Source organism: Fukomys damarensis, unplaced genomic scaffold (assembly GCF_012274545.1).
Source record: "Fukomys damarensis isolate Sample0158 unplaced genomic scaffold, DMR_v1.0_HiC HiC_scaffold_4, whole genome shotgun sequence".
NCBI lineage: Eukaryota > Metazoa > Chordata > Mammalia > Rodentia > Bathyergidae > Fukomys > Fukomys damarensis.
In genome coordinates this window covers 65008813-65024893 of record NW_022900916.1, presented here as the reverse complement: position 1 = coordinate 65024893, position 16081 = coordinate 65008813, and the positions used below count along the sequence as shown (strand labels likewise).

At 36.8% G+C, this 16081-nt stretch overlaps 1 long non-coding RNA gene across 1 annotated transcript in view; it reads right to left on the bottom strand.

Annotated features, from left to right (window-relative positions):
* Positions 1-673: 673 nt before the first annotated feature.
* Positions 674-16081, bottom strand: part of LOC104852087 — a 20436-nt gene continuing 5028 nt past the window's right edge. Inside the window, exons 2-3 of the long non-coding RNA XR_777406.1 lie at positions 14480-14573; positions 674-922 (exon numbers count right to left, since the gene is read on the bottom strand). This is a non-coding gene — a long non-coding RNA (uncharacterized LOC104852087). The remainder of the gene's footprint in view (positions 923-14479; positions 14574-16081) is intronic.

Below are 16081 nucleotides of genomic sequence, written 5' to 3'. Positions count from 1 at the left end.
TTTCAAGGCATTTCACAATAGTTCCAGAACTTTACATTTATTCTTCAAATTAATAGTGAGTTATAGGTCCTGACTTTGATTTCTGCCTAATAACCCATGTTTTCATTTACTCAACGGATGTATCTTGAACCAACTTCATATTCAGAGATTAAGATTTGAGAAATCGGGTATGAATGAATTAGATACATAAAAGTAGCATTCCGGAGGTTAAAAAAAATACCTATAAAGTTCACAATCTGGTAAGCATCATGAAGAAAATGAACATATGACTTTGAAAAGTGTGGCAGTCATTGGATCTAGTACCAAACAACAGATGAGAAGCCCGGAGATTCTTCTAAAAGGAAAACTATGGACCATGACACAGGGTGCTGTAACTCTTGTTTGTTTTTGGGTAGTTTTAGTAAGAGGTAAGAATTTGCTAAGGAATTAAGCCAGCCTACTTCCTAACAGCAGTCCTCTGGGTGGGGGTGACTAAAATAAAGATTTTAAATTCATAGTAAAATAAATTTTCTTTTAACATTAGTCTACAGAGTTTCTCATTTCATTAATCCTATAGATATTTCTCCCAAAGTAACCCTTAATCCACATTTAAACCTTGGAAAACTTGAAGTTCCCTCACCATTCTGCTCTGAATGTGAGAGTGAGAATCAGAGGGAGGCAGGACAGGTGACACCTTCCACCCTGACACCCTGGTGCTGAGCATCATTTGAGTGTAGATGCACCACTTGCTCATCTGGCCCCTGAAGAAGTGACAGGGCCTGGGTCCCATTTTCTGTCAAATTTGGTTGGAGAACAGTGGTTATTGTCTCAAAGCTTGATTTTTTTACTAGACTGCCTTGTCCTGTTCCTTGGGCAGGATGTTTTGTTGCTTTATCAGTGTATGCCTCTTCCATATGCCAGCTTCTCCAGCTCCTGTGATTGCCTATATAAACACGAAGAAAGTCAGAGAATGTGCCATTCCTCAGGTTGCAAGGTCCCTGGCCAATCTACCTCTTCTCTCTCACCTCTAGGTTCATTTCTCAAGTGATTTATGTACTAGATTCCCACTTAGTGTGGTTTCCCCCACGCTTAGTGGGAAGAATAGGAAAAGGTTTACCTATTGCATCTTCTTAGAAGCAAGAATCAGCTAGAGGTATGAACCTTATTACTGACTTATGAGATGATAACATTTTTATTTTTATTTTAGGAGTCTCTTATTTAACACAAAATATTCAGGATAGTCTCAGAAAATAAAAAAAATGTTAATTTCAATACACCTTTATCAATATAATATTTAAGTGAAGTTTAATATTTCTTAGTTTTCTTACCCCACAAGCTGAAGTATTAGTTATGATGAAGCTTCAACACTTCAGTACTTCAAATGAGTCCTTTTATTTTGTTGTGTTTTAGAAACTAATGACAAGTCTTCAATGTGAGTATGCAAAATATCTGATAGGGAATGTGTAAGTGAAGGAAGCCATTTTTCAGCATTCCATTTTTCTTACGGATTGTCTCCTACTTTGCTTTCAACTTGACTTCTCCAAGGAGAAAGACTTTGGTTACTAGGAGAGGACAGAATGAAGGTGAAGTTCACTTTCCTTGCCTGTATACTGGTTTCACCGTGTTTCCTCTGCCTCTATCTATTCTAATGTTATGCTTAACCTTTGTTTTTTTTTTTTAATAAATGTTGAACTTTTTCAGTTTTAAAGTATGTTTTCCTTTCACCTATAACTAACTCTAGAAATAACACACACCTTGCAATTGTGGTAGGGAAATGATTCTCAGTGTCTGTAATGTGTAATACTGCTCAAAATTTAAAGACCGGCTCACAGGGGCCCATAAGAGAATAACAAACACAATTCTGCCTCACTGTTATTTGCCTGAGAAACCAAAAAGCCATGTGTTGAGGGAGACCTGTGGTGAACTGAAAGCATTTTGTTATCCCCAAAGTAAGAAAGAAAGCAGGCTAGCTCTAATAAATTGTCAATGCACCCTAGTAACTATGTCTAATGCCTTTTTAATACTTCTACAGTTAATGGTATAAAGTTCTGTGCAACAAATCCTCTTGATGGAGAACACTCGGATATTTTGTGGAAGAGGATGGACAGTCATGACTTGAGATGGGAAAGAGGCACTGAAGGTCAAGCTTAATGCATAGCTTTTAAAGGAAAATATTTATTTCACTTGTATTTTTATAGAAGTAACAACATAAAACTATGAAAATATATCTTCAATAAATATATTGTAAAACTTTTGTGATAAGATGTGGTCTCGGTTACTCTTGTCATTGCTGGGACAAAACACCATACACTGAATTTAAAGGTGGTGGGCTTTATTTCAGCTCCCACTTCATAAAGGTTTCAGCCCACGATCAGCTGCCTCCAAGGCAGGGTGGCCCAGCAGAGAGACACGGCCGAAGAAAAGGGCTCGTGGTGTGGAGGGCACGAGGCAGTACAGCAGTGAGGCACTGAAGCAGAGAGCTTCCCCTTCCTTTTCATCCGATCCTGGCTACAATTCTTCTGGGTGGTGCTACTCACACTTGGGGGGTCTGTCCCACGAGTCAAACCCAGAACCGTGCTAAACCAATCAGTGGACTATTTTAGTTATCACATCCTTAATCCACATCCGTATACCCTAGATCCAGCCAGCTTTGCAAAGCCCACAGATGAGTAGATGATGTCTTGGTGCCACTGGCACGTGGTTCTTTCTTGATTCTTAACCATGAACATTTCTCTTAATGAATATATCCCGCTCCATCTGCTCATGGAAGAGATTTCTCACAGGTCCTTTTATTTGGAGCTCAGGAACACTGAATGATGTTGCTGTAATTATTTCTGGGTCATGATGATTTGTTATGTTTTCTTTTTCTATGCATTGTAGTTTTGGTAACAGATTGCATTCTTTGTAGTATTATGGCTATGTGTCCTTTTCCTCAACAATTTTACTACAAACTGTCAGTTACATTAGAAAATTACTATTAATTATTTTGTTAATCTTGGAGGCTTAACTAGTTAAACCTAGATAAATAGTACTTGTTTAATGATTGCATGTGGAATTGTAGTAATTTCATTTCCAAATAGCTGCAGAGAAGCAACCTAGTTATTACATTGGTAAAGGCCAGAGTGGTGTAACTGTGTCATGTACTCTATGTCACTGCTGTAAGTGTGCAGAATTAATCCTTGTATTCAAAATAGCCAGCAGAGTAAAATTTCCACTGGGAGTCTGTTAAATGCATATGTGACTCCTTTGCTGTCCCATTTGACTTCACATGTTGGCAAAAATAAAACTGAAAAACATTTCTGAATTTTGTCCAGCTAGGTTAGGGTTAGTGTTGAATTTTGTAATCTAGCAATTTACATTTCTAAAATATTCTGAATCATGTTAAAGGTTCAACTTTTCCCTTAACTTATTAGCTGTCATAGTTGCAATAGTGAACAGAGCGATGAAACAAGTTGAAGTATGGTCACCTCAGATGAATTTCTCTCTCAGTCACACATTTCTTTCCTTTGGACCCAAGTTCCAGACAATGAAATCTGTGAATTCTCAGACAATAGAATAGCTGATTTCTCTTTCGGTAACTACTACAACCAGTACCTCCCAAAATGTCATTTAGTGTGCGTGTTGAATAAAGAAATTCAAATCTGACATACTCATCAAAGAATCAGTAAAAGAGAAGATGAACATTAATGAAAAAAGAAAATTTTAGCTTGCATTAGAAGGATGCTTATCTCTGTTCAAGGAACATTGAAAGAGGCTGGACAGAAAATGTACTTCGCAAGGAAATAATCATCTACTTTTAATTATGTTTAAATTTAGTTTCTTTCCACAGAATCTAAAAAAAAGCTAAAGAAATACAAAACTAAAAGTGATTTATTAGTGTTATGAATAAAGAGCATACTCTGGCCAGTAATAAAAGGTTCAGATTCTTTATTTTCAAATAATAGTTAATACACTATATGAGGTATTTGATTTGCTTAGAGTAGGTCATTATGGAATTCCAGCTATTCAACTATTTTCCCAAAAAGAGCCACCATCATTCACTAAAACCTGGGAGTGCGCTGGGTTAAACAGAAAAAAATCAAACACACAATGAACCCACCTCAGGATTTTAGTAATTTTTGGTTTGTTTCCTCTATCTAGCTCCATCCTCTCCCTTCTCCATTGTGCAGCCCCTGTCCCTTCCTGTCATTCCTTCCATCCTCTTCTGGACCACCTAAACCTAACCCTGACGCTAACCGTGACCCTAAACCTAACCCTGACCTTAATCCTAACCCTAACCCTGACCCTAACCCTGACCCTAACCCTAACCTTCACCCTAACCCTAAATTTAACCCTTCTTCCCTCCCTTACAATTTTTTTCTCTTCCTGTGCATTTCTAACCCCTGCATTTCATTCAGAACAATGCTCATTATTCTTTTTTTAAGTAATAAGGGCTATTCCAGACTTATTAAGTGGAACTTGACCTATAGAAATAAAAAGGTCACCTGTAATTCAGGCTAAAATTGGTAAAATGGTAAGTGTTAAAATCAACAGAGACTGAGAAGAAAATTGAAAAATGGGACATAAAGATTTGCAGACAGGATATTCAAAAAAGATCATGTGATGCCACTCACTAAGAAATCAAATTGATGACCAGAAAATAAAATCAGATTAAGATATATGATGTTTGTAGCGCTCCATGAGACACAAACACGGGACTCTAAAATATAATTTCAGAGGATTATGAAGACTGTAGCAATGCATAACCCTGAAATCCTTTCGCACTACACCAAAAGGTGCCCCATTTTCCTCGAGAAGCTCAGTTACCAAATATCACATGCAGCACAACTGCCTCTTGTTGAAATGAGAGAAACTGAAAATGACATGAGATGCTAAACTGCCTGTGAAAATTGAGGAGCATACTGATTTCCTTTAGCACAGGAAACGTAAAAAGTACCCATTACTTGTAAAAGGAAACTGGGTACATTTGCAAAGTGTGCCCTTTAAGGGATCACAGATATACATATTTACTTATAGGTACATAGCCCCCTTCTTCATGCTGCCCAATCTTGGGAGATTTGCTCGGGAACTAACCAAAAACAAACAAATACAGGAAGTGCATGCTGTGAAGCACTGCCTGTGAAGGTGACAGAGAAGAGCTTTTAAAAAATTACTTTCATTGGCACATTTAAGGTGTACAATATAATGACATTCACCATTGGAAATTTGCCCCTTTACATATCCATATTGGTTCTTAAATTTTCCTCATTCCCCTAACCTCACTTCAACCCCTCTACAAAGATTTGTTTCCATTTCTTTCATTTTCTCATATTAATTCCATTTCCTTCTTTCTTTTCCACTACTCACCACTTCCCCTTCCCCTTTGCAACTTTTCTTCCTTTTTCTCATCGTCTTTTGTAGCTTTTAGTCCTTATCTACTCTGTCAGTTTCTCACAGTAGAGAAACTACTCAGTATTTAGACATGTGTATCATATTTATTTCACTTAAGAGTATCATCTCAGGGTGCAACCATTTATCGATACATGTCTCTAATTTCTCATTCTTCGTGGCTGAGTAGTACTCCATTTTATGAAAAAACAACAACAGCCCACAAATTGTCTTTATCCAGTCACCTGTTGATGGGAAGACGGGATGCTTCTCAGTTTTAGCTATTACAAATTGTGCTGCTATGAACATAGGTGCACATATATCACTGTGTCGTGATTCTTTTAATCCTTGGGGAAGATACCCAGAAGAGGAATTGCAGGATCAAGTGGGACTTTCAATCCTTGATATTTGATATTATCTCCATACAGATTTCCACAGTGGCTGCACCAGTCTACGCTCCCTCCAGTAGTGGAGCAGGGTTCCTCTTTCCCCACAGCTCTGCCAGCATTTGCTATTGGTTGATTTCATGATAGCAGCCATTCTTTCTGGGGTGAGGTAGAATCTCAGCATTTTTTTCATTTGCATCTCTTGTATGACCAGTAATATTGAACATTTTTTCATATGCTTATCTTCCAATTCTACATCTTCGCTTGAGAAATGTCTATTCATTTCAGATGCCTACTTTTGAATTAAGTCTTTAAATTTGGGAGGCCTGATTTTTTTTAACTTCTTTATTTTTCCAGACAGTAGACCTTTGTCTGAGGAACAGCTGGTACAAATTTTTTCTCACATTGTGGGCTGTCTCTTCACTGCTGGTGGTTTCTCTTGCTGTGAAGAAGCTTTTTAATAAGAAGACGTGCCACTGGTTGTTTGTGCCAGTTCATCGGACACTGAGGACTTGTTCATAAAATCTCTTCCTGCACCACTGTCTTTAAGAGTTCTACCTAACCTCCCTTCCAGCTGGTTTAGTATTTGTCTTAATATTCATATATTTAATCCATTTTTTATTTTTGTTTAGTGCATGGTGAAAGATAAAGGTCTAGTTGTAATCACTGGCATGCTGAAACCCAGTTTTTCCAGTACCATTTATTAAGAGGCTGTCTTTCCTCCAGTGAGGGTGTTTGGCTCCCTTGTTGAAGATGAGGTAGCTGAGTGTGTCTGGAATTGTTTCTGCATCTTTTAATCTGTTCCACTGGTCCTCCAGTCAGTTTCTTTGACAGTACCATGCTTTTTGATATCTCAGTAGCTTTGTAGTATAATTTCATGTTGGGGGTTGTGATGCCCCCTAAGTTTTCTTTATTGCTTAGAATTGCTTCTGCTCTTCTAGGCCTTTTCTTGTTCCAAATGAATTTTTGGATTGTTTTCTCTAGTTCTATGAAAAATACTGTTGGCTTTTCAGTTGGGATTGCATTGATTCTGAAAAGCAGTTTTGGAAGCATGGCCATTTTCGCTATGTTAATTCTGCCTACCCAGGAGCAAGGGATGCGTTTCCCTTTTATGATATCCTCTTCAATCTCTTTTTTTCAGAGTGCTGTAGTTTTCAGAGTAGAGCTCTTTGATTTCTTCTTTTGTTAGGTGTATTCCTAGGTATTTCAGTTTTTTATGCTATTGTGAAAAGGATTGTCCCATTTTTCTCGCAATGAGTCTGTTTTTCATATACAGGAATGCTATTGATTTTTGTGTGTTGACCTTGTATCCAGCTACTTTACTGAATTTGGTTATTAAGTCCAGAAGATTTTTGGTGGAGTTCTGGGGTTTTTTTATATAGAATATCCTGTCATCTGCAAATAATAACAATTTGACTTCATTTACTATCTTTATTCCTTTTATTTCTTTCTCTTGTCTAATTACCATGGTCTCTGTTTCCAAAACTACATTGAACAGGAGTGGTTATAGTAGTCACCCTTGTCTTGTTCCTGATTTTAGTGTGAATGATTTCAGTTTTTGACCATTTAGAATAATATTGGCTGTTGGTTTTTCAAAGACGGCTTCTATCAGATGAGGTAGAGACCATCTATTCCCATTTTTGGAGGGTTTTTATCATGAATGAGGGTTGGATTTTGTCAAATGCTTTATCTGCATCTATTAAGGTGATCCTATGGTTTTTTGTCCTTGGTTCTATTAATATAGTGTATTACATTTTTTTACTTTCATATGTGGAACCATCCCTGCATCCCTGGGATGAATCCCATTTGGTCAGGGTGTATGATCTTCTTGAAGATCTTCAGCACTCCATTTGCCAGTATCTTATTAAGGATTTTTGCATTTATGTTCATTAGTGAAACTGGCCTACTTCTGTTTTGGTTGGGTCTTTCTCTGCTTTGGGGATCAAGGTGATGCTTGCTTCCAAGAATGAATTTAGGAGCATTGCTTCCCTTTCAATTTCATTGAAGAGTTTAAACAGGAGTGGCAGTAGTTCCTCTCTAAATGTCTTGTAGAATTCAGCAGTGAAGCCAGCAGGACCTGGACTTATCTTAGTTGGTAAGTTTTTAATTATGTCTCCAATTTCATTCATTGTTATTGGGTCATTTAGAATTTTTTAGGTCATTTTTGTTCAAATTTGGCAATTCATATGTATCTAGGAATCTGTCCATTTCTTCTGTATTTTCCAGCTTGTTGGCATGTAGGTTCTTGAAGTAGGCATTGATTATTCTCTGGATTTCTGCTGGGTCCATTGTGATTTCACTCTTTTCATCCTAACTGAAGGGATTTGGGCCTTTTCTTCCCTTTTTTAATAATGTTGGCTAAGGGTTTGTCAATTTTGTTTATTCTGTTGAAGAACCAACTCTTGGCTTCATTGATTTTTTTGTATCATTCTCTTAGTCTCCATTGCTTTGATTTCAGCTCTGATCTTTATAATTTCCTCCCTTGTATATGTTTGTCCTTCTCTTCTTTTTCTAGAAGCTTGAAGTTCGGCATCAGGTTGTTTAATTGCACTCACTGTTTTCCTAATATGCATCTTCTGTGCTTCTCATTTCAACAGATGCAGCCAGCTGTGCCTTTGTTGAGGTAATTTTTTTTCTCACTCAGTGGACTTCGATTCTCAGCAAATCATTGAGTAGCCTTTTCTCTGTTGCTCACCAGTACACCAATTCCTGGGTTCAGAATGGTGGCCTTCTGGATCTCTGAACTCATCTGTTGACTGGGTGGGCTTCTGGCTTAGCCTGTGCATACTTTGGTATCTAGGTGTGCCTCTTGCTGGGGTCCCTATGTAGCTGTTGTCTGGGAGGGCCTTTGGTTGGTGGCTGCACAACCATTTCCTGTTGTCTGTGCAGACTTCTGGCTAGGGTCTCCATGGACTTAGCAATGACATTAGGGTGAGCCTCTCACTGTTTTTTGTTCCTGTGTAGCTTTTTTCTAGGTGAGCCCTTGGCTATAGCCTGTGTTCCCAATCCTCTGGGGTTGGGCAGAGCCCTGGCTGGGATCTGCCTGCAGTCACACCTGTCTGGTCCACAGAGCTGATCTATGGGATCTGTGTGCACTTATGGATGGTATGGTGAGCTTCTGGCTGAAGCTTGTGTCCCTGTGCGGCTCTTTTCTGGGTGGGCCTTTGGCTTGGATGGGTATGGCATAGCCTCTCAGGTAGGGGCACATCCCTGGCTGCAATCTGCTTATAGCTGTGCCCCTCTGGTCCACACCACTGATCCCCAGAATCTGCCCCAGAGAAGACTATTTTTAAGATATAAAAATAAAATAGAGTATAATGATTGAAATAAGTATTCAAAGAAAGAAACAAGTCCAATATAGAGCAATAATGTACTGGAACAAATTAACATAAAATAATTTCTCTGTCAAAAACAAATGCATAGTAATAAGAGCAAGTGATTTTTAAATACACTTGCTAATATTGGATATGAGCAATTCTCTTTTCCAGAAATCAATTTGTGATATGGAGATTTTTGTCATTTGCAGATGAGAAAACTGGAATCAAGAGGAAGAGAGCTCTGGTGCTGCCCTTGTTCTGAGTTGAGGTGGGGATTGAGTCCCGGAAAAGTATGGATACTTTCTTCGTTTCTCCCTAAGCCAGGCCAGGCTGGGAGTGCAGTTCATAGTCTAATAATTGCTAAGGTTCATGAGGTCCTGCTTTCCATCCTACACTGAATAAAACAACAAAACACAAACCATGCAAACAAACAATAATACTAGATCAAAGACTACCATTCGTAAGGGAATTATAAGCTCTTGAGAATTTCATGTCTTCATTCTTTTCCAGCCCTTATGCTAAAGGTTTTAACTATGTTACATTGTTTAATTCTGATAGACTCTAGAAGTTAGTATGGTAGATTAACTAATGGTCAATTTGTAATCCCCTGCTGAACTGAATCGGCATGGTTTAGGCATGGAAGACCCACCTGAGGATTGTTGCCAATGGCATAAAAAGAGAACTGGAAGGGAAAATCATTGACTGTTGATTTTCTAAGAGAAGCTTGCTGAGGTTGATTTAACTCATGCAAACTTGGCTGTTCTTGGAGGAGGAGGAACTTGGGTCCTTGCTGTCACTGGGAATGGCTGCTATTCCCCTCAGCAGAGTTCTGATCTTCACCTTAAGCATGACTTTCTGATTCCAATATAGATCCCTCAGTCTGGTGTCAGAATTCTTTTACCCCACTGGTGCAGGTTTTCTGGTTTCCACCACTGGCCTTTGGGCCAGTGTAGATCCTTGATACAAACTTGCATTAGATATTTCTGTGGGCTTAGGCCATAATGAAAATAGTCTTATGAGGGAAATTCATAGCAGTGAATACTCATATTAGGAAAAGAGTGAGTTCAACTAAATAACTTGATGCTGAACCTCAAGCTTCTAGAAAAAGAAGAGAAGGACAAATCCAAATCTCATACAAGGCAGGAAACTATAAAGATCAGAGCAGAAATCAATGCAATGGAGACTAAGAGAACAATACAAAAAAATCAATGAAGCCAAGAGTTGGTTCTTCAACAGAATAAACAAAATTGACAAACCCTTAGCCAATCTTATCAAAAAAGGGAAGAAGTCCAAATCCATGCAATTAGGAATGAAAAGGGTGAAATCACAATAGAACCAGCGGAAATCCAGAGGATCATCAATACCTACTTCAACAACCTATATGCCAATAAGATGGAAAATACAGAAGAAATGGACAGATTCCTAGATAGGAATGAATTGCCAAATTTGAACAAAAATGACCTAAAAATTCTAAATGACCCAATATTAATCGATGAAATTGAAAACATAACTAAAAACTTACCAACTAAGATAAGTCCAGGTCCTGCTGGCTTCACTGCTGAATTCTACAAGACATTTAGAGAGGAACTATTGCCACTCCTGTTTAAATTCTTTATTGAAATTGAAAAGGAAACAATGCTCCCTAATTTATTCCTGCAAGCAAGCATCACCTTGATCCCCAAAGTAAGGGTGTTTTTATTTCAGTTTGAAAATTAAGAAGCATAATAAAAAAGTAATAGCAGATAAGTATAAGATATAAATTTCTTCTTAGACTTATTTAATTGTATAATTGTTCACAAAAATTATTTCCTCCTAACAAGAGGAAAATTCTAGTTTAAATTACTTGTTAAAAGGTTAGGAATTCTACCTAGAACCAAGGAAACTAACTAAGGAAAAATTGCTTGACACTTGTGAGACCCAATCTACCTGTGTGTTAAGGAAATCTATTGTTGCATAGTTTGGTTTTCATATATTATAGATTTTGTGATTTATGTAGATGGAGATTCAAAAGATTTGGCAAAACCATATATTGTAGTGTATAGGTAAGCTTCCTTTTTTCGCTTATTTTATTTGCTGGAAGTTTAAATTTTTAATTTTTAAAAATGTTCTGAACATATATGTTTTTATTGTTAATATATATTTGTGGTATATAATAATTATTATATTATATGATGGACGTATAGGCTGCTTCCAAGATTCTCCTGTTATGAATTTGTGCTGCTGAATGCTTACAAGGGTACACGTGTATCACTGTAATATAATGACTTTATCCCTTTCAGGAAGATGCCCAGAAGAGGTAGAGATGGATTAAGTCACATTTCCAGCAGCACATTGATTTCCATAGTGGTTTTACTAGTTTACATTCCCATCAGCAATACAGAGGGGTTTCTTTTTCCCCACAATCTCACAGTATTGTTTATTGAGTCCGTGATAAATTACCGGAATAATAGAATCTCAGTGCTGTTTTGATTTGCATTTTATGGCCAAAAATGTTAAATATTTTATCATGTAGGTATTGGTCATTTGTACTTATTTTGTGACCTGTCTACTCATTTCAATTTCCCACTTTTTGCTTGGGTCTTTTATTTTGCAGTCTAATTGTTTTGAGTGCTTTCTATAGTCTAGATATTAATCATCTGAAGAATGGCTGGCAGAATTGTTTTCCATTTTGTAGATTTTCCTTTCACTCTGTAGTTTGCTGTAGAGAAGTTTTTAATTTGATATAATTCTGTTTGTGATTTTTGATAGTATATCTTGCACAAGTAGGATTCTGTTGAGAAAGTCCTTACCTATGCCTGTGTCCTAAACTGTTTTACCAAATTCATCTTTCAGTAGAGGGAGTGTTTCTGTTTTTATATGTAAGCCTTAGTCCATTTTGATTTAATCTTACACTTTCATTAAAAATCATTTACAGGCAAATATATTCCTAGATATGAACAATGTATAGTAGCTAAAGTATATTCTGATTACACTTTAATATAAAAAGTTTATATATTTTATTCTGCCTCTTATTGAAATGTGCATTTACACTTGGAGATATCCAAAGGAAAAACATTCAGTTGCCAGGCATTATACTTACAAGGAAACTGAGTTCTGATGACAGAGTAATGTATCATTGGAACTCTTTCGATAATAAAGAGTGCATCTGAAATTTTCATCAACTCATAATCTGAAAGCCACAGAGATGTGTACTGAAATGTACTGGTGTCCTCTTAAGTGCATAACAATAGGAAATTGGGGAAACAGCAGCTTCTAGGTCAGTACTAATGGGAATCGTGTTAAAATCTTCAATATAAGAACCTTTGAGTTCTCAAAGAATACAACTGTCAGTAGAGAAATTGGTTGTCAGGCTTTAGTAAAGAAGGCTGTCATCCGTATGTAGAACTGGGATATCAAGCCTTTCACTGTTCACTGGACAACTTAACCTGCCTTACTTTCAGAATCCAGGAAGTGCCCCCAAATAACCCTTCAAATAATTTAGGAATTTATTGCACAGAAAAGGATAGTACTCAAGTTCTCTTAGGACATCAAATTATTTCAGCACTTAAGAAAATATTAAAAATTCATTTGAATCCACCATATCCATTTAAACTGCTTGGTGATTGCAGATAAAAAAAACAAAAAAGGAAAAAAAAAAGAAAATGGTAGCAGGAGTGTGACTATCTTCTCTTAAGTCTTATCTAAAAGTAAAGATTTTCACAAATGCAGGCTTTGGGTAAGTAATAGCACTTCAAAGCACTTTAACTTCCCTCCAAATTCAAATAGCTCCCAATGATCTTCATGAGGTCAGAAAAATATTACATTTAACAATTCTCATAAAATGAAATGTCATATTAAAATTTGTCTTTGAATAATGCTTAAGTTGCAGTAAAAGCCTTTACACACTAATCATTTCTTCTTCACAACTATGCTGTGTGCTAGTTGAAAAGGTGTTATCCCTAGTTCAAGGAGCTATGACCCTGAGGGTCAGTGAGTAATCAAGGCAACACTTTAAAAAATGATAATACCATGATGTCAACGAAGATTCAGTGCTTTTTGTACTGAACATTATATTATGTGTTTTATATGTAATTAAACCAAACCACCATACATCATCTTCTTCTACCTCATTGTCGAGGCCTAATTCTCAGATTTAAACATTCCCTGTAACTTCTTGTAGTTTTACCTTAGAGGGATTTAAATTGTGCTAAACTCAGCATGGTGGTTCCCACCTAAATCTCAGCACTCTGGGAAGCTAAAGGAGAAAGATTATAAGTTTGAGCCAAGTTTGGGCAATTTAGCAACTTATCAAGACTTTACCAAAAAAAAATTAAAGATGTAGCTCAGTGTGAGGCCCCAGTGTAATCTCCAGTAATGCCCCAACCTAAAATAGAAACAAAAACAAAACAACAAAAACAAAAAAAAACAACTGTACACAATGTTTTTGCACTCAATAATCCTATTTAAAATATAAAACAAATTATGGATTAATACGACAAATTCTAAGTTACAATGAACTAGCAGTAAGAAATTCTGATGTGCTTTTACATAGCAGGCTGTATATCTCTAAAACATAGATGAAAAGTTTGAAAGCTTTTATCACAAAGAAATTACACATGTTTGAGGAGATGGGTATGTATAATATGATTTGAACATTATATAGTGTACACATGTAGAAAACATCACATGGTACTCTATAAATGTTTATATATTTCAATTAAAATAATTTTAGTTATTTTTTTCTCACTTTTATTTTTAACGATAAATGGTTGGAAATGTTGGCACAGAGTTACTTTCCATCAAAATTCAGAATACACTAGTTTATCTTCAAACTTACCATGTCAGATATCCGATTCTAGTGTCAGTAGAATACTTGTACCATTAGGGGCAACACATTATATTACTTTGATAACATTTTTTATCTTTATGTTCTGAAATTTCATATGGCTTTTCTTTCATTTATTCTTCAGGCTACTGGAGAATCTTAGAATCTGAAGATTTCTTCTCTTCGATCATGAGTGATTTAAATACTTATGGTAAAATGTTATCCTGTATATTTTAAAATATTTTGCTAATGATATTTCCTACCTGCTGGTTTATTATGTAACTAATGTTTCATCTCTTTTGTTTTTTGCATTCTGCCAAATTTTTATCTGTGTGCCTATGTTATGCATAATTTCAAAATTCATTTTCGTGGTCTCTGAATATTACTTGTTCATAGCATTTGATTCTTATTTTGCAAATTTCTTCTTGTATACCAACTACAATTTTTAAATTATCTTCTAATTTTCAAATTCATTTTATAATGTTGGGTTATTTGGATCAGCTGTTCTAATAGCCTGTTAATATCCCTCAATTATGTAAGAAGGAATTGAATTAAGTTGTCTGTTGCTTGCTTTCCATCTCTGGAACAAATTATCCAACCTAAAGGAAAGGTTCATTTAGACTTACAGTTTCATTGAGTTCAGTCCAAGACTGTCCCGTTTCAAGGAACAAAGAGCATGGCAGAATGGCAGAGCAGAAGAATTCTCCTCATAGCATTGTGCTTAGAAAGCAAAGAGCAAAAGAATGAGTTAGGTATGATAGGAATACACCCTTCCAGGTCACACTCCCAGTGATTTGCCTGCTTTGGTTGAGCCGTTCTTCTGAGTAACTTTCTGTCAGGTATGAATTCACCAATGGAGTAATCCACCAATAACTATAACACCTTTATCATCTAGTCACCTTTACAGAGCTCTGCTTCTGAAACCGAGACCTCTGGGGGATATTCTAGATCTATACCATGGCAATTGCCTACAAGGCCCTCCACTGGTGACAGAAAGCGCTGACTGGAAATGCAGAAAAGGCAGATTTCTTAGCTAGATAAGGTACCTAAGAGCAAACATTTTCCTAAAACAGCAGTATGGGCCCTTCTGTTAGCTCCATGACCCTCTTCATAAGGGACTGTGTCAACTCGAATGTAGATGGGAACCTTGAGTGGTAGGAGAGGGTTTCTTCATGCCTTAAACTATGTCTAGGAGCTATTTTGTGAAGGTAAATTAAAAGAAATTTCTGAATAAAACAAATATAAGTATCTATCATTGATAAAAGAGCTTTCAGAAAACAATATTTTTACAAGAAAATATTTCCTTATATATGGGATTTACTAGCTCTAAGTTCACAAAAAGCTAGATTTTTACTTTTGTTTCCCATTTTGTGGTGAGACCTTAGTTCAAAGCACAGAGAAAACATATGCGAAGTTAGATCAGAATGGTAAATAAATACAAAGGACAGCTTGAGAGAATCTAATTCAGAAGTGAAACCACAAGGTAGGTTTTCGTCATCAATTGAGGCCACAGTCATCACAGTCCAAATAGCCTGGTAATGGGCACAGCATCATCAGAGATAAGCATCACATCCGGCAGCCCTTTCTAGATGGCAGTCACAGAGCCCAGACGCCAGCCTTTGAAAGACCTCTGGTAGCAGCAGGATCTGTTCACTGGCAAGATTTTCAAATAGTTTCCCTGGCAGCCTTGAAAGTTATGCTAAGTTAGTTATGTGATTAGGCTCTTTGGGGAGCCCAAGTTTGCTTATTTTCCTCTCTACCCTATCTTTGAACAATGCTGCTTCTCACAAAGGCAGGAACTCTGCAGCTCCCACCAGTTTAGACCACCAGTTTTCCAAGAGTAAACTGTCTAGTTTATTAAACTAAAATATAATCAGATTTCCAAATAAACTTGCCTAAACAAGAATAGTAGGTAGCCAGCCAGAAAATTTTTTCTATTTTTCCTTTTGATACCTATTTTGATTTTGAGTGTCTGGCTGTCCTTGGTCCCTATTAAAATTTTAGAGTTTCCAGTTTGTTATAATTTTATCTAAGTCGCCAACCACTGCTTCAAAGATCCTTCTAAGATTATGTCTCATGGTAGAATTAGAAAAAGAAACAGAGGTTCACAAGAGAGGAAGAGGAAGAAACATTAAGAATGATCATTGGAGGGCTGGAGATTTAGCTCAGTGGTGCTGCCACCTGCCTTGCAAGTGCAAGGTACTGAGTTTGATTCCCAGTGCAAATAT